The sequence below is a fragment of the Bubalus kerabau genome, chromosome X, assembly GCF_029407905.1.
Source record: "Bubalus kerabau isolate K-KA32 ecotype Philippines breed swamp buffalo chromosome X, PCC_UOA_SB_1v2, whole genome shotgun sequence".
NCBI lineage: Eukaryota > Metazoa > Chordata > Mammalia > Artiodactyla > Bovidae > Bubalus > Bubalus kerabau.
This window is the reverse complement of record NC_073647.1, coordinates 132,805,352-132,831,702: the sequence shown is the minus strand read 5'-3', so window position 1 is coordinate 132,831,702 and position 26,351 is coordinate 132,805,352. Positions and strand designations below refer to the sequence as shown.

Genomic DNA, 26,351 nt, shown 5'->3' with positions numbered 1-26,351 from the left:
CACTTTGACTTATATGAGAAACTCAGATCCAAGAGGACAGGCATTTTTGTCTATTTTCAATCACCAGTGTATCCACAGTGCCTCAAAGAATACCTGGAATATTGTGAGCTATTAGTGAATTTTCATGAAATGGAAAACACTTAAACATTTCATTCCAGTTTCTCTGTCAGAATTACTATCATCAGTCAAGCCAGATAATAGGCACAGAAATTTTTCTTGGGAACTAATAATCATAGGACAATATGGTCCTGAAAGCTAATTCAAGGAAGATGTGGATCAAGGTGTCTCATGGCTGTCCCATGTCATAATGAGCTCTATGCAACCCTAAACCCAAACTAACTAGACAATTAGGACAGCCGTTTCTCTGTCATATCTCTGGCAGCTTCCAGACTCTGTTTCCATCTAGACACAATTCAGGGAGCTCACCTTCCCATTTTTTTCCCCTTGGTTTCTTTATTAAGAGCTATTTACCTTTCAATTCTCCTCTATTATGTTTATAAGCATTTAGGAGGATGATGTGTGTTGTCCTTATAAGTTCATTTTTGCGATGATACAAAAACAATTTAAAGCAATTGAAATGAACAAAAATGCAGCAAATTGCCTGAATCCACCCTTTATTTCCCAGCCCATTCTTAACCTTAACTACATCATGAGGATGTCGGAAAAGTTCAGGAGACACTGTTACCCTGAAGAGAACTTTGAAATAACTAACCATGCTTTTGTGTTATCTACACTCATAATCCTTCTTGTTACCTAAGTAATGAGGGGAAACATTTTTGTTTCTAAATGAAAAGCAACTGTGTTATTTTTCTGAAACTTTTTAGAATTTCACATCTCAGAAATGGCATGAAGATATATCCATTACAGAGGAGGACTTTTGTCTGTCTTTTTCGTATTATATCAGTGAAAGTGAAGTTTGCTCAGTGGTATCCTACTCTTTGTGACCACATGGACTATACGGTCCATTGAATTCTCCAGGCTAGAATACTAGAATGGGTGGCCTTTCCCTTCTCCAGGGGATCTTTTCAACCCAGGGATCGAACCCAGGTCTCCCACATTGCACCAGAAAGTCCCAAGAATACTGGAGTGGGTAGCCTATCCCTTCTCCAGCAGATCTTTCCGACCCAGGAATCAAACCTGGTCTCCTGCATTGCAGGCAGATTCTTCTTTTTTTTTTTAATATTTTATTTTTTAAAATCTATTTTAATTGGAGGCTGATTACTTTACAATATTGTGGTGGGTTTTGCCATACATTCACATGAATCAGCCATGGGTGTACATGTGATCCCCGTCCTGACCCTCCCTCCCACCTCCCTCCCCATCCCATCCCTCAGGGTCATCCCAGTGCACCAGCCCTGAGCACCTTGTCTCATGGACTGGCGATCTGTTTCACATATGATAATATACATGTTTCAATGCTATTCTCTCAAATCATCCCACCCTCGCCTTCTCCCACAGAGTCCAAAAGTCTGTTCTTTACATCTGTGTCTCTTCTGCTATCTTGCATATAGGGTCATCGTTACCATCTTTCTAAATTCCATATATATGCGTTAATATACTGTATTGGTGTTTTTCTTTCTGACTTAACTTGGCTCTGTATAATAGGCTCCAGTTTCATCTACGTCATTAGAACTGATTCAAATGCATTCTTTTTAATAGCTGAGTAACACTCCATTGTGTATATGTGCCACAGCTTTCTTATCCATTCATCTGCTGATGGACATCTAGGTTGCTTCCATGTCCTGGCTATTGTAAACAGTGCTGCGATGAACATTGGGGCAAACATGTCTCTTTCAATTCTGGTTTCCTCGGTGTGTATGCCCAGTAGTGGGATTGCTGTGTCGTGTGGCAGTTCTAGTTGCAGTTTTTTAATGAATCTCTACAGTGTTCTCCATAGTGGCTGTACTAGTTTGCATTCCCACCAACAGTGTAAGAGGGTTCCTTTTTCTCCGCACTCTCTCCAGCATTTATTGTTTGTAGACTTTTGGATCACAGCCATTCTGACCGGAGTGAGATGGTACTTCATTGTGGTTTTGATTTGCATTTCTCTGATAATGAGTGATGTTGAGCATCTTTTCATGTGTTTGTTAGCCATCTATATGTCTTCTTTGGAGAAGTGTCTGTTTAGTTCTTTGGCCCATTTTTTGATTGGGTAGTTTATTTTTCTGGAATTGAGCTGCAGGAGTTGCTTGTATATTTTTTAGATTAACTCTTTGTAAGTTGCTTCGTTTGCTATTATTTTCTCCCATTCTGAAGGCTGTCTTTTCACCTTGCTTATAGTTTCCTTCTTTGTGCAAAAGCTTTTAAGTTTAATTAGGTCCCATTTGTTTATTTTTGCTTTTATTTCCACTACTCTGGGAGGTGGGTCATAGAGGATCCTGCTATGATTTACGTTAGAGAGTGCTTTGCCTATGTTTTCCTCTAGGAGTTTTATAGTGTCTGGTCTTACATTTAGATCTTTAATCCATTTTGAGTTTATTTTTGTGAATGGTGTTAGAAAGTGTTTCAGTTTCATTCTTTTACAAGTGGTTGAGCAGTTTTCCCAGCACCACTTGTTAAAGAGATTGTCTTTTCTCCATTGTATATTCTTGCCTTCTTTGTTGAAAATAAGGTGTCCATAGGTGCATGGATTTATCTCTGGGCTTTCTATTTTGTTCCATTGATCTATGTTTCTGTCTTTGTCAGACAGATTCTTAATACCAACTGAGCTATGAGGGAACCCCATTGTATCAGTGCTTTGAGTTGATGTTTAAAATATCATATTGTATCTTGTAAACAGTTAAACATACACATACCATTTGACTCAGCATTCTCACTCCAGAATACTTATCATAGAAAAATGAAAACTTATGTTTATGCAAAAACCTATGCACAAACATTTGTAGCAGTGTTAGTCATGATAGAGCCAAACCAGAAACAGCCTAAATTGCCTCATTTGGGTGATTGGATAGATAAACAGTAGTACATCCGTGTAACAGAATAGTATACAACTCTAAAAAAAAAATAAGAAAGAAAGAAAAAGAACGAACTACTGATGTGAAAAATAACTTGGATAGATATTAAATACATTATAATGAGTGAAAGAATCCAGTCTCAAAAGACCATATACTGTATGCTTTCATTTATGACATTCTAGAACAGAACAGAGTGGTTGCCTGGGATTAGGAGTAGAGGAGGAGTGGCATTCTAAAAGGATAGTACAAGGGAGATTTTGGGGTGATGGAACTGTTCTGTAACCTGATTATGGTGATGGTTATATGTATCTGCATGTGCATTAATACATTTAGAATTGTTATTGTTTAGTTGCTAAGTCATGTCCAACTGTTTTGTGACACCATGGACTGTAGCCCACCAGGCTCCTCTGTCTATAGAATTTTCCAGACAAGAATACTGGAGTGGGTTGCCATTTCCTTCTCCAGGGGATATTCCCAACCCAGGGATCAAACCCATGTCTCCTGCATTGGCAGGCAGATTCTTTACTGGATTGTACACCAAAAGAAAACAAGTCAGTTTAGCTGTATGAGAATTTTAAAAGTAAAATTTTAAAGGTTAAAGACATCATAATGTTCCTTATGAATCTATACACACAGAGGGATACCTAGAAGGGTATTCACCAAAATGTTACGATGTGTATGAAGAGACTTCAGAAAAAGAATATATTTCTTTTGTTATTTGAAAATAGCTATTTCTATTTTTAAAATGTAAAGTAGGTTTATTTTTATTTAGAAATGGTCAAGATGCTTTTTCCATTTAAGTCATTCTCATAGCTTTTGATTAATACAAAGACCCAAATCACTAATAATTATTTTTATACAGTATTTTTCTGGTAACACTAATACTATTTGTATATGGTGAGTGTTATATTACTTCCTGCCAAGCTTGGAAACCAAGATGACAAGTGTCATTAAGTGTTAGAAATATATAAAATTAATAGATTCGTGCCTAAGTGCCTCTCTGCACATGAGATTAGTACACCATTCTTAGTTTCATTTTGTAGTATAATTTGCCTCTTCAAAGAGCTCACTTTATGCCATTCAGTTGTAAAGCTGGAATGATTGCTATGCCTGTAATAAATTTAGAAAATTAAGTTATTACTATGGTGAAGTTTTCAAAATTCCATCCACTCACAAGTATTTTAGCCATACTTTTCATAAGAGAGTGAATAGAAAAACAGGTACTATTCATATTTCTTTCTTTCCCAAACTCATCCTCTAATGCCCTAAAAATGAGAGCATGATATGACACCACAGATGAAAAACATGTGTGTGCATATGAAAGAAAGATAAACAATTAACATACCTTTGTAGTCATATCTTTTTGCTCTATACTTTAATTTCAAAATATAGCAACCTTTTCTTATGTTAGAATTTCTACCAAAGAAAATTAAATATCCTATATAATTAATGCTTCCTTTTTATCCCAGAGTAGCTTTCTTCCTCTGTTTTGCATATACTATAACACAAGTTTGTCAGGGGTTTTTTCATTGACTTATATTAAAATAAATCTTTAAAATGATCATGAAGCATGGTCTCTAGAACTATATACATATGCATCTCATGCTAAACAAGAATAATTAAATGAGGTATTCAAGTGGATACTGAGAGGTGAATGAATTGTTATGTTTATTTTATGACAGCAGTTAAATTTTTCATGTTTCCATTTTATGTCACAAGTTAATCTTTAACTGGAAAAAAATTTCCTTTCTTATAAACTCAGTTGATTTAGCAGTTTTATGCCTGAATTGAAGCTTTCAATCAACATGTTTTTCTGTCAAATTTCCCTTTTTATGGGAGTTTCTGCGCCTGGTTCCTCTTCCTTTAAACATCATTGAAAAGAATAATAAAAGAGCACCAAATATCTCTTTTGGTTGAAAGAGTTTTTAAAGAGACACCACAATAACCCTTTATGTTCTTGTTTGGAAGTTGCCTTTATGAAAAGGGTAATTTTATACTGGAATCTACTATTAAAATTATATGACTAATGGTTCACTGTGAATCAAGGTCACAAAAAGGGTCGTTGTATATGGCACTGTTTAAGGGTGCTTGTCAACAACCATTCAAAAATAAATATTTGAATGAGTTTTTGGTTGCATTTCCCCTATTTTCACGTGAAAGATCCCCCTCATTTGTTTTTTCTCAAAGCATCCCCTTGCACCTACCCTTGGTCCTCCTCCCATCTGAGCTCTCCTTTTCCAACAGACTGTCATCCGCTCTGCAGTCCATGGCCTGTGAATCTGGGGGCGTTCCTGAGGCACTTTCAAAGTTCGATTCCTTTATTGAGTCTTTATGACAGCCCACAGCCTAGGGCAAAACAAAAGTGAGGGTTAATTGATCATGAACAGGGCTGAGACCACCCAGAGGAGCTGTCAGGGGCCAGGCTACTGAGTGGATTAAATTTCCAAAGTCATAGAGGATGTGTGTAGCCAGAGGGAGACTGCTTTACTTTGCAGTCATGAGCTGAGGGCTAAGGAAAAGAATATTCTGTGGCTTTTAGAAGAAAATGGTAACTTCCCTCATAGTTCAGTTGGTAAAGAATCCACCTGCAACGCAGGAGACTCCAGTTCGATTTCTGGGTCAGGAATCGAATACAGGAATAGTCCAGTATTCTTGGGTTTCCCTTGTGGCTCAGCTGGTAAAGAATCTACCTGCAATGTGGAAGACCTGGGTTCCATCCCTGGGTTGGGAAGATCCCCTGGAGAAGGGAAAGGCTACTCACTCCAGTATTCTGGCCTAGAGAATTCCATAGACTGCATAGTCCATGGGGTCGCAAAGAGTCGGACATGACTGAGTGACTTTCACTCACTTAGAAGAAAATAAGAATGTTGATTTTCCCATATCAAGACTTTCGGCGGTTACTTTTGCCTTTTGCTAAACTTCTTGCTATTCTACCTTTTCTTTGATTTTGTTCCATTCTTATTATTTTTTTTTTAATCTTACTTATTTGGCTGTACCGGGTCTTGGTTGCAGCATGTGAGATCTTCAGTTGTGGCATGTTGGATCTAGTTCCCTGACCAGGGATAGAACCTGGGCCCCCTACATTGGGAGCATGGAGTCTTAGCCACTGGACTGCTAGGGAAACCCTCCATTCTCAGTCTTGATTTTCAGAAATCTCTGGTCCATATTACTAGAGACTTAGTAATATTTATTTATTAGAATATAACATTTGAATAATTTATTCTTTTTTTAATACATGCAAAGCAGTGATTAACTAGAAAGAGATCTATGTTCAAATATTTACTCTGGCACCAGCTACTTGGTGACTCAATCAAGTAATCCAGACCTGGTATCCCAGCTCTGAAATACCTACATACTATACTGTGAGAGATAAGTGATTTCATAGATGGGAACTTTTTCAAAAGTTATTTGTTTTCTACTAATATATCTGTATGTAGTGGGACTGGTAGTAGATTGTTTCATTTATATAGCGTTGATTACAGTTTGACTGGGGCTTCCTAGTTGATGCAATGGTAAAGAACCGGCCTGCCAATGCAGGAGACGCTGTTGATGCAGGTTTGATTCCTGGGTTGGGAAGAGCCCCTGGAGAAGGGAATGGCAACCCACTCCAGTGTTCTTGCCTGGGAAATCCCATGGACAGAGGAGTCTGGCAGGCTACAGTCTATGGGGTCACAAAGAGTCAGACACAACCTAGTGACTAAGCGAGTAGGCATGCAGCTCAGTTCAGTTCAGTTGCTCAGTCGTGTCCGACTCTTTGTGACCCCATGAATCGCAGCATGCCAGGCCTCCCTGTCCATCACCAACTCCCGGAGTTCACTCAGACTCACGTCCATCGAGTCAGTGCTGCCATCCAGCCATCTCACCTCTGTCGTCCCCTTCTCCTCCTGCCCCCAATCCCTCCCAGCATCAGAGTCTTTTCCAATGAGTCAACTCTTTGCATGAGGTGGCCAAAGTACTGGAGTTTCAGCTTTAGCATCATTCCTTCCAAAGAAATCCCAGGGCTGATCCCCTTCAGAATGGACTGGTTGGATCTCCGAGTTGGACTTAAATTTCTCCCTCTAAGCAGTTGGAGTTGCCTGCCAAGTAATAGTCTGTCTATATTCATCACATTTCTTTGAAACTGAATAATAAAATGTTGCTAAGTATATCTAGGGTCATCCTGTTATTCTGAACACAACTTTTCTCTGCACTGTGATGCTCGTATTACTTCTGCATATATGGTGATCTTCAGACATTTGGGGGAGGTATTGCACGTGGTAATTAGATCCAAAGTTTGGAAACTAGTCTTAGATTCAAATTTTGGGTCTATTATTTTCTAGCTTGTGATATTAGGCCATTTATTTAACTCCTCTGAGGTTCAATTACCCTTCTTCCATAATCTTGGATAATATTAGTATTTACATCAGGGGTCAACAGATGTTTTCTGTAACAGACCAGACAGCAAATATTTTAGGCTTTACAGACTATATCATATACTGTCTTTCATAGCTACTCAACTCTGTCTTTGTGATGCAAAAGCAGACCTCAACGGTATATAAAAGAGTGGGCATGGCTCCAAGAACTCTCTATTTACAACAAAGAGGCAGCAAGCCAGATTTAGCCCACTGACCCTAGATTTCTAACCACTGATCTGCATTAATGCTTGGCACAGTTCTAAACATTAATTTTAATGAATGTAAATGTAAATTATATTAATTCTGTGACATAAAGGTAAACTTTTACCATTATTCAAGACTGTGTCACAATCATATGGGGATATGAATACTGTATTAATCACAGGCTATATTACATCAAAAATGAAAACTAGATCCTAAAGGAAAATACTGTGGTTTGAAGATTTACGTTTGGGCAGAATTCTGCAGTAGAATCTGCTGGTCGGATGAAAGGGAAATAATAATCATTGAACATTCTGCCGTGCTTTCTAATCAACTAAATAGACAGGGAATGCTAGAATATTAAACAAAAGCCTGTTAGATGAAATTTTCAGTAAGCCAGGATCACACATTTATTCATTCTTCAAAGTGTTTATCCTTTGACTGTCATGTCCTTCCTAAATGTTGCTAAACATATGCACCTAGTGGAAGCCTAATGTGCTGAACTTGTACCATTAGAGTCCTGTTCCTTGTCTTCATAATATAATGAAGCTGATTATATTCCTTGTTTTATAATGTTCATCCTATTAGGATAAAGAAATTCATTGACTACTGAGCACAGCCTTATGTTCACGTTCTTATCATTAGCACTGTTCCGGCTATGGGCCTGTCAGCATTTTCAGCCTAAGTGCTGCTTTCAGGGCTTTGCAACTCAGTCATAAAAATTAGCTGCAGGCAGAAACTTGACATATAAAGTCCAGACCCAAGAGAAAAAATTTATTACATTTTTAACAGGAAGAGGGAAGTACATTTGGCTATTATAAAAAGCATAAAAATCATTGTGGTGGACTTGCACTGGATCCTTTGCTGTCCTGGCATAGTTTAAGTTTGCATTTGTAGTCTACCTCCTCCATTTTCCATATATCCATGCAGGAACCCTACAGACTTCCCATTTTCGAGGACTTTACAACAAGTTCCCTTAAGGCTACTGTCCTATTTAAGATTGAACCAAAGCAGCTTTTTGAGTACCATTTGTCAATGGGAAAAGGAAATTTCAACCTCTTACCATAGCCTTCTATGAATTCAAAATTGGAATCACTCTTCCACCATAATACAGCACAGGGTATGACCTGCCTCAAAATTCATATACTTGAGTTTTAGAAATGGCTTGTGTGTACAGAGACATTTCTTTGATGCAAGATTGAATTAAGGAAGCTTAATTAACATTTTCTAATTAAATACTGCATGGTGAACTCAATCACATTGTACTCTGCAACTTTGATGAGATTACTCTGTCTTTAAATGAACAAGATGGGATCTAGCTTTGAGAGCATGGATGATAACCATTCCATCCCTTCTTTGGCTGTCACCCCTGTTTTTCAGAAACATTTTTAGCCATTCATCTAATTTTAGGAATTGGTAGAAATGCATTTCTCAGAAGTGCTCAAGGATATTTAAAATGATACCTTACCTAGGAATTGACAGGAATCGTATCCAACCCATTTAATACCTAATTTATAGTTAACCTATTCATTGGCAACTAAGTCTATTTTTTTTCCCTCTAAGCTTATATTCAGTATGGAATATATGATATATAATATGTATCATGTAATACATAAGATGTGATTGCCGGTGACCCCCATGGTGTTCAGTTTAATGGCCAATGTACCAGCCTCATGTCACATGGTCTGAGAATAGCACCCCTGCGTGAAATGCCTTTGCCACTGCCTTCCAGGACACCACAGTCTCTGGATTTCTCTCCTGCCTTTCTCGTCTCTCTCTCTCTCACTTTCCTTTGATGGTTAGTCCTGTTCCTCTGGGGCTTCCCAGGTGGCTTAGTGGTAAAGAATCTGCCTGCCAATGCAGGAGATGAAAGAGACCTGGGTTCGATCCCTGGGTCGGGAAGATCCCCTGGAGGAGGAAATGACAACCCGCTCCAGTATTCTTGCCTGGAGAATCTCATAGACAGAGAAGCCTGGCAGGCCACGGTTCATGGGGTTGAGAAGAGTCAGACACAACTGAGTGACTGAATACTCATGCACCTGTTCCTCTGGCCTCCTCATCTTGCAAAGCCCAGGTCTCCTCCATAATCTCATTCCATCCATATGCCAGTGACTTCAAAGTGTATATCCTCAGCCCTGATATTTCTTTAAAGTTGCATCTCTAACCATCTACCCATCCCCACTGAAATAGATAGATACCCCCCAATACCACATCTCCAAAAACAAGCTCCTGGTCTTTCCTTCTGGACCTGCATCACCCATAGCCTCCTCTGTCTCAAGGACAGAAACTCCAGTCCTCAGTCTCTCAGGCCAAAATCTTTAGAATCATCCTTGACCTCTCTTTCCCTCACTCTTCACATTCAACCTGTCAGGAAATTCTGATGGCTCTAACTTTACAATTATCCAGAGTCAGATGACTTCGCTTCCTCAACTGTTACTGCCCTGGTCTGGGGCACTTATTACTCATTTGCTCAAAAGCTCCCATTTCACGTTGTGAGCAACAGTCCTTACAATGGCTTACAACAGCAGTCCTCAACCTTTTTGGCACCAGAGACTGGTTTTGTGGAAGATAATTTATCCATAGACTGAGGTAGGGGGATGGTTTCAGGATGTTTCAAACACATTGCATCTTTTGTGTACTTGATTTCTATTACTGGGCTTCCCTGGTGGCTCAGGCACTAAAGAATCTGCCTGCAGTGCAAGAGACCTGGGTTCGATCCCTGGGTCAGGAAGATCCCCTGAAGAAGAGAATGGCAACCCACTCCAGTATTCTTACCTGGAGAATCCCATGGACAGAGGAGCCTGACAGACTATAGTCCATGGGGGTCACAGAGTCGGAGATGTCTGAGCAACTAACGCTTTCGCTTTTAACTTTTATTTTTATTATTATTATATCAGCTCCACCTCAGATCATCAGGCATTAGATCCCAGAGGTTGAGAACCCCTGGTTTACAAGGCCCTACCCAGGTGAACTCTCCACCCTCTGTATGACACCATCTCTACCCACTCTGTCTTCCTTATTCCACACCAGCCCGTTGGCCTCCTTCCTGGTTGTCTAACATGCTAGACACTTGTCCTTCTTAGGGCTTTGAGCAGTACGCTGTTTGTCTTCCTGTAATGCTCCTCGATGGCATATCCACCTGACTAACTCCTTCACCTCCTTCAAGTCTTTTCTCAAATTTCAATATTTCAGTACATCCTGTTTTGATCCCCTGTTTAACATTGTAGACTTACCCTACTGCCTGCATTCCTGGGTCCTACGTTTTCTCCTTTTCCCATATATCTGATCACCTTTGAACATGCTATATTGTTTTTGTCCATTCCCTGTCATCCCACACCAGGATACAAGTCCTGTGGGAGCTAAAAGTGTTGCTTTGTTCTTTTACATTGCCCAAGCACCAAGAGTAATGTCTCACGCTGAGAAGTAACTCAGTAAATATCTAAACTGCTAAATGCATGCATAATTATTTTAAAAAATCATAATATATAGCCATAAAAATTCAAGCATTCATAACAGATAGTAACAATGCCAAATGATTTGTTAAAGATTTTTAATTTAGGGGATTTATTTTATTTACAAATAATATTTGTTTTAAATTATTCTTATTAACATTTTAAAAGATGGATTTTTTATATAATTAAAGATGGATGGTGACAGTCTATATCAAGCAAATTTCAAAGAAATAATAGTCACATTGTCATAGAGTTCTAAAGAAAATTGTCACATGGAGAATTAAGCATGTAAAGCAATTGCATCTTCATGATTTAGTTAATAAAATGTCCGAAAGAGATAAGCTCAGTTGTAGATCTAATTGCCTCACCACATGAGCCATTTTTTACATTGACAGCAAAAGCAAGAACTTTAGAAGATTTTTCTCCAAATTTTTTGATGTTGTTATTTCTTCCTAAAGTACAATAATTTATTTAGCTATACATGCTTACCAGAAGCAAGCAATGAGGAGTCCCTTTCATCTTTCATTTCTAGAATCTCCTGCTCTATGGGTATGTTTTGTCCCATGTTCTTCTTTCTCCACTCCAGAGGTTTTGATCATATCAAATTTCTCTTAATGAAGATGATTAGAGGGTAAAAACCAATAAAAATTAGCTGCAGGGGTAGGGGGGGGGAGTAGAAGGTTCCTTCAGGCATTGAATTCTAACCAAGTTAGTTAAAGCTATTATTGATACTCAGAATATCATATTAAAGCACTGCAAATCTTTAAGAATGAAGATTGTGGAGTCACTGCTAATAACATAATGGCAATCGAATGTGTTAAGTGCTAAAAAATAATGAAATAGGCCTAGATGGCAACTCCTGACTCAAATAACTATAATAGTTTTTTGATAATCACCATTCTCAGAATACAATTTAGGAAAGAAATAAAAGCAAGAGTTAGATGCAATATAGAGTAGACTTAATAGGACCTAGAAACCAGAGTTAAGTTGAAAATTATAGCCTAATGTAATTGTGTTGCAGAAGCCTTTCAAGAAAAATATAAACCATGAAATAAAATTTGTATGGAGTCCTTACTGAAACCTCATCTTTATACACTCACTATTTTCATGATTTACACTTCTAATTTTACAACTTTTGTTGAGTGTGCCCTAGCAAAATTATGAAAACATGTTTCTCATTAGAATACTTGGAATCCCCTGCATATAACTTGTCCCAATCAATGAATAGAAATTTCCTTTCTGTAATGAATATTGCTACTATCCCATAATCTATATTGTACTTGGAGGAATTATTAATTCTTTAGTTATTAAAATAGCCTAATCAAGTCTCACAACTCTCACTCATAAAAACACAAAAATGATCAGAGCAAAATCACTAAAGATTATCTCTTCAAATTACAAGAACAAGAAAATTGTACATTTTCAGCCAAATATGCTTTTAGTATCATTCAACTGTTTTGCATAAAGCACTTAATGTTAAGAAAAAATTGTACTCTGAACAGTTTGCATAATAACTTACCATGTTTGAAATATGTGATAGCTGTGTTTCTTCAGCTTTCTACAGCAGCAGACCTGACAGTGGAGCCAATTTGGGCCTTTTATGCTTATTTCCACATTAAAACTTTTAAAAATAATCTACCATTGTAAGCTTATTTTTACACTGGTTAATGAGTGAGATCCAATTATATTGAATCTCTCAATTTAAAAAAAATTTCGCTGACACTCATTTCAGGACTTCTCTGATGGGGTGTCACAATATTTGATTCAAAAGACTTATATAACATTATGAGGATACAAATAGCAAGAGATTGTTTTTATTTTTAAATCTTTTGATCTTGGTCAGAAAAATTTCTAAACATGGTTACCCAAAATAATGTTAAGAAGTGGAAAAGAGCTACTTTTTCAGGCTATGAGTAGATATTTTAATGTCTACCTTAAGGTTTCTTAATAGGTGAAGTCACCCAGAGTCCAGTTCAGTTCAGTTCAGTCGTTCAGTCATGTCCAACTCTTTGCAACCCCATGAACCGCAGCATGCCAGGCCTCCCTGTCCATCACCAACTCCCGGAGTTAACCCAAACTCATTTCCATCGAGTCGGTGATGCCATCCAGCCATCTCATCCTCTGTCATCCCCTTCTCCTCCTGCCCCCAATCCCTCCCAGCATCAGGATCTTTTCCAAGGAGTCAACTCTTCAGATGAGGTGGCCAAAGCATTGGAGTTTCAGCTTCAGCATCAGACCTTCCAATGAACACCCAGGACTGATCTCCTTTAGAATGGATTGGTTGGATCTCCTTGCAGTCTAAGGGAGTCTCAAGAGTCTTCTCCAACACCACAGTTCAAAAGCATCCGTTCTTTGGTGCTCAGCTTTCTTTATAGTCCAACACTCACATCCATACATGACCGCTGGAAAAACCATAGCCTTGACTAGATGGACCTTTATTGGCAAAGTTATGTCTCTGCTTTTTAATATGTTGTCTAGGTTAGTCATAACTTTTCTTCCAAGGAGCAAGCGTCTTTTAATTTCATGGCTGCAGTCACCATCTGCAGTGATTTTGGAGCCCAGAAAAATAAAGTCAGCCACTGTTTCCACTGTTTCCCAATCTATCTGCCATAAAGTGATGGGACCGGATGCCATGATCTTAGTTTTCTGAATGTTGAGCTTTAAGCCAGCTTTGTCACTCTCCTCTTTCACCTTCATCAAGAGGCTCTTTAGTTCCTCTTCACTTTCTGCCATAAGGGTGGTGTCATCTGCATATCTGAGGTTATTGATATTTCTCCTGGCAATCTTGATTCCAGCTTGTGCTTCCTCCAGCCCAGCGTTTCTCATGATGTACTCTGCATATAAGTTAAATAAGCAGGGTGACAATATACAGCCTTGACGTACTCCTTTTCCTATTTGGAACCCGTCTGTTCCATGTCCAATTCTGACTGTTGCTTCCTGACCTGCATACAGGTTTCTCAAGAGTCAGGTCAGGTGGTCTGGTATGCCCATCTCTTTCAGAATTTTCCACAGTTTATTGTGGAAATAAACACACAGAGTTTAATAATCCACACAGTCAAAGGCTTTGGCATTGTCGATAAAGCAGAAATAGATGTTTTTCTGGAACTCTCTTTCTTTTTCCACGATCCAGCAGATTGTAGCAATTTGATCTCTGGTTCCTCTGCCTTTTCTAAAACTACCTTGAACATCTGGAAGTTCACGGTTCATGTATTGCTGAAGCCTGGCTTGGAGACTTTTAAGCATTACTTTACTAGTGTGTGAGATGAGTGCAATTGTGTGGTAGTTTGAGCATTCTTTGGCATTGCCTTTCTTTGGGATTGGAATGAAAACTGACCTTTCCAGTCCTGTGGCCACTGCTGAGTTTTCCACATTTGCTGGCATATTGAGTTTTGCACTTGCACAGCATCATCTTTTAGGATTTGAAATAACTCAACTGGAATTCCATCACCTCCACTAGCTTTGTAGTAATGCTTCCTAAGGCCCACTTGACTTCACATTCCAGGATGTCTGGCTCTAGGTGAGTGATCACACCATCGTGATTATCTGGGTTGTGAAGATCTTTTTTGTACAGTTCTTCTGTGTATTCTTGCCACCTCTTCTTAATATCTCTGCTTCTGTTAGGTCCCTACTGATTCTGTCCTTTATTGAGCCCATCTTTTCATGAAATGTTCCCTTGGTATCTCTAATATTTTCTTGAAGAGCTCTCTAGTCTTTCTCATTCTATTGTTTTCGTCTATTTCTTTGTATTGATCACTGAGGAAGGCTTCCTTATCTCTCCTTGCTAACTATTCTTTGTAACTCTGCATTCAAATGGGTATATCTTTCCTTTTCTCCTTTGCTTTTCTCTTCCCATCTTTTTACAGCTATTTGTAAGGCCTCCTCAGACAGCCATTTTGCTTTTTGGCATTTATTTTTCTTGGGGATGATCTTGATTCCTGTCTCCCGTACAATGATGGATGTAAATGGTCTATGATATACTGGCTAGTCTTCCTTATTGCCTCAGGGAGAAATTAAAAGGCTTCATCATTAAGAAAACAATGGCAGTTAGAGTTCTATTTTTAGGACTTATGGTATAATTTTGAATTTGTCAATCAAATAAGAATCATAAACTACTTATAATCCTCATGAACTCTTCACCCAACACTCAATATTCACTTTCACTGTAGTGAATTTATCATGAGTAATAAAAATATTCATAGCTTTGTTTACAGTTGTTAATGAGGGGACTCAGTTTGAGGGGGAAGTCTTATCTTGGTTTCTACTCTTTCTTACTGTATTACTTAAGATAATGATAACTGTTCTAATGCAGGAATACAGAGCAATTCACTGGAGCTTAATATATTACAGGTTATTTTTGGATCACATGAAACAAAGTCCATTGGGGCAGGGACTGTTGGTAGAGTGCTCTGCTCCACACCATCATTTAGAGACCCAGGAACATAGAGACTCTGTTACACTCAACACCCGGCTTCCAAATTCACCTTGGGTGTTGAAATCCTGGATGGATATTAGAGAAATGAGTGAGTTTTGCAGGGAGGAGGAATAGAACGAATAGGTCAAGCCTGGAAGTTTCATTGAGAACTTCTGCCCATTTTCCATTAGCCAGAACTCAGTCATATGGCTACACTTGACTGCAAGGAAGGCTGGTAATGTTATGTGGCTGTCTGCCTAGAAGGAAAGGTATACAAGGCTGGTGAATGGCTAACCAGTCTCTGCCACAGTCATGTTTTATTTGTTTGTTGTCTCCATAAAGATAATTAACAATTATGCATAGAGTCTGAAAATTCTTCCCTGTGCCATATATCACACATATGTGTGATAAATGGGCTTTTAAGGTTACTTCACATTATGATAGCAGTATGTCTAAAGGATGGAAATTTCAACCACAGTTTATGCAATTTATTATTTTTACCACTGTGTTGAGCTCCGTGAAAGAATCAGATGGTGAGTTCTTTGAGATGGTGTCTTTTGTGAACAATACAGCAGCTGAGAAATTTGGGGTAAAAAATAGCTCCAATGATGGATACCATACTTTACCTCTATCTTTTTTGATGTGACTCTTTCAGTGTACATATCCTTATAGTTACTTTTCCAATTTCCTGCTCACTAAAAAAATATATACCTTGCTGAAAAACTTCTCAGCAACTATTTTCCATCAGTTCTTCACAAATCTTCATAGGAATCATCATTCTGGATATTGGAAATCAAAGACTTTGTTAAACATCAAATCATCTAGAGATTTAGTACAGCCCTTTTGTAGGCTTAATAAAACTATAAGAAATGATAGAAGCAATCTGAATCTAGCAAGCAATTGTTCTACACTGATTTTGAGTACTTTAAAAGATGTCCCTTCTTAGTATTAAAAAACAAGGGCACGTATTTTTTTTTTTCAGCTAGGCTACCTCCTTTTGTCTCCGAATAGATTCTAGCATCTTTACAATCCAAGTTTTCAACCAAATTTTCGACAATATTGTAAAGTAATTAACCTCCAATTAAAATAAATAAATTTATATTTAAAAATAAATAAATAAAATTTTTAAAAAAGAAATTCACTTCCAAAAATGATACTTCCAAGATGAATTTTATATTCTCTCTCTTTTTTAGCCACCCCACAAAGCTTGTGGAATCTTAGTTCCCCAACCAAGAATTGAACCTGGGACCTCCACAGTAAGAGTGCAGAGTCCTAACCACTGAACCACCAGGGAATTCCCAAGATTTATTTATTTGCTTTTTTTTCAATAGCACAAATTCTCTTTTTAAATGGTAAAAAAAAAAAATGGATCTTTTTTTTTTTAATGTGTATGATTGATTTTAAAATGTCAGTGAATAGTGATGGTTTCATGGAACATAGCTTCATGTTTTGTTTTGGTTTGGTTTTTTTATGTGCCAGATGCTAAAATGGAGGCTCATTTACATCACCAAGTTAAAAATCCTATTTGAAATAAGAAACTAGATTCACTGCTGTTTATTACTGATTGGAATAGTGTGGGTATGAAATTTCATGACTGTCATAACCTTTCATCATTTCAGATTGTTATTCCTCATTTATCTTGCGTATGTTCACCAGTTTCAAATTTATTTTTCAAACTTCCTATTTTTATCCATGACCCATTTAAAAATATATGCTATACTTTACTGTAAAGATATCTATTCAAAGAGGTTGAGTACAGCCTTTTTGATAATAATAAGTACCAAAAGTTACATTAAAATATTCGTGAATATGGATTGGTGAAATAAGCTCTGATTCACATACTAGAATACTCTGTAGCTGTTGGAATGATAAAATTCTCCAAGCCAGGCTTCAGCAATACGTGAACCGTGAACTTCCAGATGTTCAAGCTGGTTTTAGAAAAGGCAGAGGAACCAGAGACCAAATTGCCAACATCCGCTGGATCATCGAAAAAGCAAGAAAGTTCCAGAAACACATCTATTTCTGCTTTATTGACTATGCCAAAGCCTTTGACTGTGTGGATTACAATAAACTCAGGAAAATTCTGAAAGAGATGGGCATACCAGACCACCTGACTTGCCTCCTGAGAAATCTGTATGCAGGTCAGGAAGCAACAGTTAGAACTGGACGTGGAACAACAGACTGGTTCCAAATTGGGAAAGGAGTATGTCAAGGCTGTATATTGTCACCCTGCTTATTTAACCTATATGCAGAGTACATCATGAGAAACGCTGGGCTGGAAGAAGCACAAGCTGGAATCAAGATTGCCAGGAGAAATATCAATAACTTCAGATATGCAGATGACACCACACTTATAGCAAGAAGTGACGAAGAACTAAGGAGCCTCTTGATGAAGGTGAAAGAGGAGAGTGACAAAGTTGCCTTAAAGCTCAACATTCAGAAAACAAAGATCATGGCATCTGGTCCCATCACTTCATGGCAAATGGATGGAGAAACAGTTAAAACAGTGGCAGACTTTATTTTGGGGGACTCCAAAATCACTGCAGATGGTGACTGCAGCCATGAAATTAAAAGATGCTTCCCCCTTGGAAGAAAAGCTATCACCAACCTAGATAGCATATTAAAAAGCAGAGACATTACTTTGCCAACAAAGGTCTGTCTAGTCAAGACTATGGTTTTTCCAGTAGTCATGTATTGATATGAGAGTTGGACTATAAAGAAAGCTGAGTTCCAAAGAATTGATGCTTTTGAACTGTGGTGTTAGAGAAGACTCTTGAGAGTCCCTGGAGCAAGGAGATCCAACCAGTCTATCTTAAAGGAAATCAGTCCTGAATATTTATTGGAAGGACTGATGCTGAAGCTGAAACTCCAATAGTTCAGCCACCTGATGCAAAGAGCTGACTCATTTGAAAAGACCCTAATGCTGGGAAAGATTGAGGGCAGGAGACGAAGGGGACAACAGAGGATGAAACGGTTGGATGGCATCACCGACTCAATGGGCATGAATTTGAGTAACCTCTGGGAGTTGATGACGAAAAGGAAGGCCTGGCGTGCTGCAGTCCATGGGGTCACAAAGAGTCAGACACGACTGAGCAACTGAACTGAACTGAACAGTTGTTATTTAGTTGCTCAGTCATGTCTGACTCTTTGTGACCCCCACGATTGTAGCCCTCCCTGCTCCTCTGTCTGTGGGTTTCCCAGAGAAAAATACTGGAGGGATTGCTATTTCCTTCTCCAGAAGATCTTCCCAACCCAGGGATGAAACCCACGTCTCCTATATTGGCAAATGGATTTTTTACCACTGATCCACCAGGGAAGCCCTCCACCAAATTCATTCTGCCCCCAGAAAAAGATGATGATTTGATCCTAATTATGCTAACTACATTTCAATAGTCTCCAGAGAATATGTCTGCTTTCCAAAATGCAGATCATTAGACTTTATTGTACTATTTAGCAACTCCTACCACTGAGAAATCAAGGCTTATCCACTTATCCCAACTTTACCTTATTTTAGCCACCCCAGGGTTCCAGTCCATAGTTTTCTCATAAATTCTGTCCACCCTTTAATCAGATCTACCTGCTAGTCTTGGAGGCTCTCCTTGAACACCATTTCTAGGCATGTGAATCTTCAAACCTTCATGGTTACTCTGATCCACTCAAGACAACTCAGGTTCCAGCTGGGAATTGCACTGTGGCGTGTGCAGTTGCTGGGCATTGCGCACACTCTGAAGGCCCCATCCACTGCCTCTAGTATTTCAGGTTCATTCATTTCTGTCAAGGCAGATAAAAACCCAGAGGTTCAAGAACCTGCTATGCACCTGAGTCATCATGAAAGCTTATTAAATAAATAGTTCATTGGTTTCTGGGCTACAGTGATACACAGCCAGGTTTGAAATCTCTTCTCTTGGTTCACTGCCCCTGAGTCCTGTGTACTGGAGCACCATGAGGGCTGCATCAATGCTAGCCTCCTCCTCTTGACAAAGGGGTTCCTATGTTCCATTGTGTATAACCATCCTTTTATACATAAGCTGCTTTCTCTTTCCTTCACTCTCAGTTTCTTTTTTATGAACTATTCAAATCAACTCGTTAAAAATAGTATAAAAGATGCCAGTACCAATAGGAAAACCCCTGGAGAAGAGAATGTCCATCCACTCCAACCTGGAGAATCCCATGGACAGAGGAGCCTGCCAGAGGAGCCTGGCAGGCTATAGTCCATAGGGCCACAAAGAGTGAGATATGGCTGAGCGACAAACACTTTCACTTTACACCAATAGAATAACAGTCAAGCCTTTGCTTTAGGTCAGATTTCCCTCTGTTCCTCTGCTCCTGAGGAAGGTCTAAGCTTCCATACTCTCTTGACTCAGGATAAGAGTCCTATTGATACTTTCCCAAATGACCATGAGCAGAGACTGAGAAGTTGTCGCCATTAATATCCACTGAAAGTCTTTTTAGTCCAAACTAAACTTTAGTCCTCACAAGCTGTGAGTGTCAGTATTCTTTGAACCTCCTCTAAGAAGCCTCATTTAAATGGATGTGTTGGAGATGTCATTGATGGACATTGTTATATTCGTGTAGATTTTAAGAAGGAGGCTTCTATTCCCTATGACTTACCCAAAAGATTAAGATACACACTCTTAGGAATGAATGGGAAGCCAATGTGAAAACGAAAATCTTCACTTAAGAGGGATGAGTGTGATGGTTTGATTTATAATGTGAGTTGCAACACCTATGAAAATCTTCCTCAGTTTACATAGAAGGATATGATTTTTTTTAAGCAGAAAGGAGATGAGTCAAATACCAATGTAATGTATCTTAAAAAAAACTTTATCTTGTAGCCAGTGAAGATTTGGAAATTTTTTCATTAATTTTAAGTAAGTAAATGTTAGTCACTCAGTTGTGCCCAACTCTTTGTGACCCCATGTACGGCAGCCCACCAGGCTCCTCTGTCCATGAGATTTTCCAGGCAAGGATACTGGAATGGGTTGCCATTTCCTTCCCCAGGGGATCTTCCCAACCCAGGGATCGAACCTGGGTCTCCTGCACTGCAGGCGGATTCTTTACCAACTGAGCTACAAGGGAAGCCTTCGTTAATTTAATGTGACTATTAATACCATTTCGATGAGTTTGCTAAACATAGAAAGTCTTTAGTAAGTAATTTTACACATACCTCATGGGCCTTCCCAAGTGGCGGTAGTGGTAAGAACCCATCTGCCAATACAGGAGACTCAAAGACAAAGGTTCAATCCCTGGGTCCGGAAGATCCCCTTGAGTAGGCCACTCTAGTAGTCCTGCCTGGAGAATCCCATGGACAGATGATACAGTCTGTAGTGTCAAAAAGAGTCAGACACGACTGAGCGACTGACACTTCTCTTACCTTCATAGTCATTGGAAGTCCTTTATTTTGTTTGCAGCATGCACACATGCACGCCTACCTCATTCATACTCATTCAAATTCATACAGATTTGAAACATAATGCAGGAGAAGGCAATGGCACCCCACTCCAGTACTCTTGCCTGGAAAATCCCATGGACAGAATTAGCCTGGAAGGCTGCAGTCCATGGGGTCGCTGAGGGTCAGACATGACTGAGCGACTTCACTTTCACTTTTCACTTTCATGCACTGGAGAAGGAAATGGCAACCCACTCCAGTGTTCTTGCCTGGAGAATCCCAGAGACGGGGGAGCCTGGTGGGCTGCCGTCTATGGGGTCGCAGAGTCGGACACAACTGAAGTGACTTAGCAGCAGCAGGGAAATAGTCCATTGGGCAGTTATGAGTCTTTGCACTAATCTAGGTATAGTTGCTCATAGGTTCTGAAAGTGTTAAATATAATATCATGGCTTTGATTACATATCACATTTTATTTTCTCACTCAAGTGTGATTTGATATAGTTGCCTAGATTTAGCTTCTAATTTACCTACCTTAGACTCTCACTTAAGTATACAGTTACTTTTTCAGTATTGACAAGAATGTGTTACTGTAAGTAGTTCCTAAGAATAGGACAGCATTTTCTAGTTCTCTGGCATTGAAGGCTTTTTGTTTGTTATCTTGTTTGCTTATTTGTTTGTGAATCCTCATAGGACAAGGAAAAAGCTCTTGTGTTTCCTTATGGATTTAATCTCTGAAACTTTTACACTGTCACTAATGATGTCCCTGGAGTCCTTGGAGCTCAAATAAGAGGGTGTACAGTTCATAAATTTTTATTTAAATGCAACTCTTGCTTTTGTATAAGTTTACAATCTGGCAAAGAGACAAGGAGATAAAAAAAGATGTAAAAGAAAAGCCCTAGCCAAAGACTTAAATTTAGAGATCAGTAAAATTGTGGGTGGTAAAGACATTTAGCTTATTGATCTATATGAACCCATCCATGAATGCAAAGCATGTGAAGAGGGTTAAAGGGAGAAACAGCCAACATAGAAAATGTATACATACATGTATATGTTTATACAAGCTTCTCTGGTGGCTCAGCAGGAAAGAACACCTGTCAGTGCAGGAGACAGGTTCAATACCTGGATTGGGAAGATCCCCTGGAGAAGGAAAGGGCAACCCACTCCAGTATTCTTGCCTGGGAAATCCCATGGACAGAGGAGCCTGGCAAGTTACAGTCCGTGGGTTTGCAAGAGTCTGAAATGACTTAGCAACTAAAACAACATGTTTATACATATAAATTTACTTCTGTGCAGGGGAGGTTAACTAAGCAGTCTTCACATGGCTGTCTCTGCATCTCATGCTGAAGCCTGAAGTTCACAGGCAGGAAGTCAGGAAGAGTCAGATAATAAGTGAGATAGAACCCAATGAGCACAAGCTGGAATTGCAGTCCACAGGGCAAGCCATCAAGTGGGGAGAGAATGAGCAGGCTTGAATTCCCCTCAGACGGACTGAAACCCATGTCACATTCTTGTTGCCTCTGAGCTTACCAAAGAGAATGATCCAGGGCCCTTTATCATAGAGCTAAACACACACCACTGGTGCGGGAATCAGAGACACTGGCAGAAGACCCAGGGGAAAAGAGCAATTTCAGGCCCAACTGCTACTTCATGTCAGTGAGGCACGTCAGCTCATCAGTAACAATGTACACATGGTCAGACACACATACAAACTCACACTCCAAAATGGCTGCTCCCTCTTTTCCATCCTTCCACTAGTGTGAGAGAATCTCTCTTGTAGCCTACCCTAACTGGGCACATACAAAACAATGGAATTCTGGGAAATGCAGTTCAGCCTAGTCAAGTCAGACAATTCATTACAAAGCTGTCCTGGAAAGTCCCATGGACAGAGGAGCCTGGTAGGCTGCAGTCCATGGGGTCCCTAAGAGTCGGACACGACTGAGCGAGTTCACTTTCACTTTTCACTTTCATGCGTTGGAAAAGGAAATGGCAACCCACTCCGGTGTTCTTCTTTGGAGAATCCCAGGGATGGGGAAGCCTGGTGGGCTGCCGCCTATGGGGTCGCACAGAGTTGGACACGACTGACGCGACTTAGCAGCAGCAGCAGCACAATATGCAGTCTCAAAGGTGGCAGGCCATGGTGGGTGCCAGGGTGAGGGGTCTGGTAATCATTGTATTTCATGAACATACTGGCACTCGGAGGATCAGTGAAGGAAGTAATGTAGAAATTAGAGGATGGGATAAAAAAAATCAGCTTATTTATCATCACAACTGTTCAAGGGCACTGCTTACCTGTATGTATGCAAATATTCATTTTACCTTTCTCTCTCTCCCATCCCAAATAACCATTCCTAATATTGAAAGGAAATATGTCTACTTTCCACTTTTTTTCAGGCCATATTTTTCTAAGATGAATAGTCTTGATTGTTACAGTCAGAATAGAGGCTCTCTGAAAATTTTAAGAAAGTAATTGAACAAAGGGAAGTGACAGTGCTTGCCTTAGTAAAATAGAAAGCATAAATACCGTTCACACCTCTTGTTTGGCTCTCTAAGAAGAACAAGTGTTGCTACAGGTTATAACCTTATTTATTGTTGGGGGGAAAAAAAACTCTTAAGTGGAAGGGTTTCATTCATACTGTACCAAACCCCTGTTTTTGGAGTAAGATGATGAAAAGAGGAAGGCTAGCTTAAAAATGAACACACTTTCAACAAGGCTGATTTTAAAATTTTACCTGTGTTGGAAAAACCCATAGTCCCTAACTATGGATGAGAAAGATGGCTCCTCTATTAATTAATTAATTTATTTTTAGCTGCACTGTGTCTTCATTGCTGTGTGGGCTTTCCCTGTCTAGTTGTGGTGAGCAGGGGCTACTCTTCATTGTGATATACAGGCTTCTCGTTGTGGTGGTTTCACTTGTTTCAGAGCACGGGCTCTAAGCATGTGGGCTTCAGTAGCTGGGACTCTGGCTTAGTTGTTCCACAGCAGGTGGGATCTTTCCAGACCAGGGATTGAGCCTGTGTCCCCTACATTGATAGATGGATTCTTAACCACTGGACCACCAGGGAAGCCTGAAAGGTGTCTTCTCTAATACATATGTTAATGCTGTGATTCCAAGGAGTATCACTAATCTATAGTCTTTACAGCTGTACTTTTCTCAGCATATTTCAAGTCACAGAGCAGATCTAGATTGAGGGAGAGGTGTTTCTTCAAGAGCCTTCTATGACTGTAAACTGTTGGAGAAAAGAGTTAGAAGAAGATGGTGCATGGTCTGCTCTGCTACCTTGAAGTAGAATGTATTATGACATGTTAATGCTGTTGTTAATTTTTTTCCTAAATTATAAAAGCGTTATTTCTATATTATATAAATTTTGAAAAATAAAGGCAAAGAAGACAAGAAAGAAGTAACCAAGATATGTCAAAATGCTTTAAAGCTTCCTCTGTGGAATCTTAAGCATCTTTCTCTTACTTCAAATGAATAACTCAAGGAGCATATCTTTGGACTAAGTAGTGCCAGAAAAAAGTACTAATTAAGTAATGTTTTAGCACTGCAATTTTCTGCTCACAAGAATCTGGTTGGGTTTAATAGCTTTATTAATTTTGTCTTAATTTTTGCTATAGTTATGTTGTTTTACTGTGTGATGGGCATGGTCATGGCAAATTAAAGTATCAGATTGATCAAGTTAATCAGATCAATGAGTATTTTGATTAACTCAAGATGCTGTTGATTCAGAAGGTACATCCTATTAACTAAACTTGCCATTAACTTCTCAATACAGCATATTCCAACAGCTAGCACCAAGGAGTTAATGTTATAAAATATCATCCAGATATGAACAAATGACTTTATTTTTGTCCTCTATCTTGGGCTGTGTAAAAGTAACCAGGGTTTCCTGGAAAACATTTAGAAGTAATTGCTCTATTTTACCTATATCGATTAGGGGTATTTAAGGGCATTCTGCTTGAAATTCAAGTGTTAGGGGATAAAAAAAAAACAGCTTATTAATGTAACTACAGGTAGAACAACAGAAATAGGTGGAGGAAGCATTCATCTGTCTTCAATGATACAAGCGGTCATTTTTCTAAAGACAAGAAGATTCCGTTATTTTCATTTACTTCTATAACTTTCCACCTAGAGAGTTGCCAATATTAGAACATAAATTAAAAATCACAGAATAATAGTAATGGGCACAAAAATAGACTTCAGAAAATCATATACCTTCTGTAGGTAAGAAAGTTTAAAGATATTCTCAAGCGATAACCTTTATTAGATGCTGGCAAGTCTCAGATGCTACACTGTAGTCTCTTATTGAAGACATCTTGACGGTTATAAAACTTCTGGATCAGCATCTCATAAGCCTTGCATAAGGCAGTTGTGATTAAAAATCACATGGAAAACCTCTCAATAGCTTACAGAAAAGCAACCAGTCTGGTCTGGTATTGGGGTATGTGTGAGTTTTAATAAGATGTTGGTTTTTGCTAAAAGGGCCAAAAGTAAAGATAACCCCATGAGGGAGAATTGAGTTATAGAAAGTGAGATTGGGAACCCCAAAAGGAAGGAAAAAGTTAATAATAACACCATAGCTTCAGAAGAAATTGCAGGTTGAGAGACAATAAAAATACTTTTAAGCATGGGGGGAAAATATCTCCTTGAACCTGAGATTCTGAGATCAGGAAAGAGGCATGAAAGTGAGAATAGCAGGGTTGCTTTCAACTGATTTTAAAGACACCAGTGGTAGAATAGACTGAGAAGGGAGACACAGGTTCCAAAGAGAATGACATGTCTTTTTCAAGAATGAAAAGAACTGAAAGAAATAGCTGTTTTGCAGGTTGGAAATGAAAATAACAGTGAATTTCTTTAAAGTACTGAAAATATGAATGCTATCAACTTTTGAAACTTTTCCTGATTAACTCAGCACAAAAACTTCAAACTGCTATCATTTCTCCTTCAATCAAATGTGGACCAAGAAACCAAGCTTCATAGTATAGTTTAGGCTCAGAAACTGTCAGAAGCATTTTACTAAACCACTGTGGAGGAGAGACAAGCACACAAAGCATTATATGAAACACCAGCAGTTACACTGAGTACTTTTAACATAACGCTGACCAACAATAGCCCTTCTAGGCAGGAACCAAGAAAACACAAAACTGTGAGTTCACTGAATGTTCATTTACATTTTAAATAAACATCATGCCTGAGCTATCATTATGTCCTACACTAGCCATGTTTTAAAAGCTTATAAAACTTCCTGGAGAATATTTCGTTAACCTTGAAAGCCACATAAACCTAAGGATTATGGCTTATATTTTTTAAAAGATAAGAAAAGCAGGATTTATGCCTATCCAAATTATCTCTTAAGACCCTGAGTGTTAGGAAACTTAGAGAAGGGTGTTTCATTAAAATGCAGCTATAGCAAAATGTAATTGGAATTGGACCTTTTATTTCAGTACAGTCAGTCCATTTAAGAAGCAATGAAACAAAACACCCTTTTTAAATCACAAGGTATTATATGTGTTTTAGAGCAAATGCTATTGGGACTTCCCTGGCAGTCCAG

General features: G+C 38.8%; 1 protein-coding gene and 1 non-coding gene across 2 annotated transcripts in view; one reads left to right on the top strand and one right to left on the bottom strand.

The window, feature by feature from the left end:
• Positions 1-26,351, top strand: part of IL1RAPL1 (interleukin 1 receptor accessory protein like 1) — a 699,337-nt gene that overhangs the window by 601,934 nt on the left and 71,052 nt on the right. The window lies entirely within an intron of this gene.
• TRNAK-CUU (transfer RNA lysine (anticodon CUU)) lies at positions 16,634-16,706 on the bottom strand. The gene has a single exon. It is a non-coding gene; the product is annotated as a tRNA-Lys (tRNA).